A 1,931-nucleotide genomic window follows, 5' to 3' on the forward strand; every position below is an offset into this window, starting at 1 on the left:
GGGCACATGCCCAGGTTGCAGGCTCGATCCCCAATAGAGGGCGTGCAGGAGACAGCCCATCAATGATTCTCTCATCATTGATGTTTCTATCTCCCTCTCCCTCTCCCTTTCTCTCTGAAAACAATAAAAAATAAAAAAATTAAGAGGTCGAGAGACTTACTGGACCTGGTCCCTATCCTCCCCAACACACACACACACACACACACACACACACACACACTCCACCGTGTTCTTGTAGCTCTTTGGAAAAAGCGCAGGCTGAGGATGCAAGAATGCCCTTTTTGAGTTAAACGAGTCCACATGCAGTTCCAGGGGAGGGGTCTGGCTCAGAGACTGTTATTCTCCATCTCAGGGGTGTGGGCAGGGAAATGGTGACACATCCAAGGTGAAGGACACATGCAGTGGAGTAAGCACAGCGCCAGGGGAGAGGGAAAGTGTGGTCGGCATCCCAGGAAAATACACACACCCTCCCGCGGGGAGAGGCTGTGGAAGAAACAGACAGTGGAATCGGTCCTTTTCCTCCTCCTCCGCGGGGAAACAGCTCTGGGTGTGACTTCAGGGAACAATGAGGGGAGGGGCGAGGACAGAAGGGAGCCTCGGAGCTGCCCACACAGGACGCTGGAACTGGGGAACAGGGAATGGGCGGGGAAGCAGGAAGAGGTAATGGAATTCCTTGAAGTCCTAAGAGTTAGGGTTCCATCCAGCATCGTGTCATCTCTGGAGGCAGAATAGGCCAAGCAGGAAGGGGTAATGGAACTCCTTGAAGTCCTAAGAGTTAGGGCTCCATCCAGCATCGTGTCATCTCTGGAGGCAGAATAGGCCACAAGGCGACCAGCGTGATGTGCCAGCGCTGCTCTGAGGATCGGAGCTGCTCTTTCTTCTGCATCTTTCCTGGGAAGGGGTGGGGCACCTGAACACAAAGGTGCTATAGACAGGCCTCCCCTTGTGCTCAGCGGTGCCAGGCCCCGCTCACTCCTGCTCTCCCCGATGTGCTGCTGCAGCTCCCTCTCCTCTCCTGGCCCTGGCACGGCTCAGAAGGGCGCCTCCGAGGAGAGCCAGGCCGATCCCTGGCTGCCAGCTGGGTCGCAGGAGCCTGTGCCCTCGCACAGACGCGGAGGGAAGACCAGGGCACAAACCTGTGGGCATCTTCCCTCCCTGCCGTTGAGGCCAATGCCTGTCCCATGGAAGAGGCTTGAGCCATCTTCCAGGCAATCCCCCCGCATAGCAAGAGGTGATAAACATTCATGCTCCTGTTTTGGGAATTAGCCTCACCTTTCTCTGTGTTATCTGGTGGCTTTCCAGACTCCCTTCCTCATTGTCACCCTGAAGAATCCCAGCCCGGTGACCAGGGCCCGACCTGAGAGCAGTTACCTGCCACCTCTCCCAGCGGAAGGGGCCTGCAGACCCCCCACGATAAACATTCACGCTCCTGCTTTGGGGATTAGCCTCACCTTTCTGTGTGTTATCTGGTGGCTTTCCAGGCTCCCTTCTCATTGTCACCCTGAAGAATCCCAGCCCGGTGACCAGGGCCCGACCTGAGAGCAGTTACCTGCCACCTCTCCCAGCGGAAGGGGCCTGCAGACCCCCCAGAGCCCACACCACAGGGCAGCAGCTAGGGGGTCGGAAGAAGTCATGTCCACCTCCCGGCTGACTGCAGGCCTCGCTCCACCCCATCAGAGCCTTCGCAGGCCCTGCTCCTGCCCCTGCTCCTGCCCCGTTCACACCCTGTAGCCCCCTTAGGGTCCCCAGAGATGCCACCTGTGTAAGGCTGCAGGATGAGCTACACCGTTTATGGGGCCTGTACAAAATGAAAATGCAGGGCCTCTTGTTCAAAAATTAAGCATTTGCCCAGCTGGTGTGGCTCAGTGGTTGAGCACTGACCTATAAACCAGGAAGTCACGGTTTGATTCCCCATCAGGGCACATGCCCGG

Source organism: Myotis brandtii, unplaced genomic scaffold (genome assembly GCF_000412655.1).
Source record: "Myotis brandtii unplaced genomic scaffold, ASM41265v1 scaffold170, whole genome shotgun sequence".
Taxonomy (NCBI): Eukaryota; Metazoa; Chordata; class Mammalia; order Chiroptera; family Vespertilionidae; genus Myotis; species Myotis brandtii.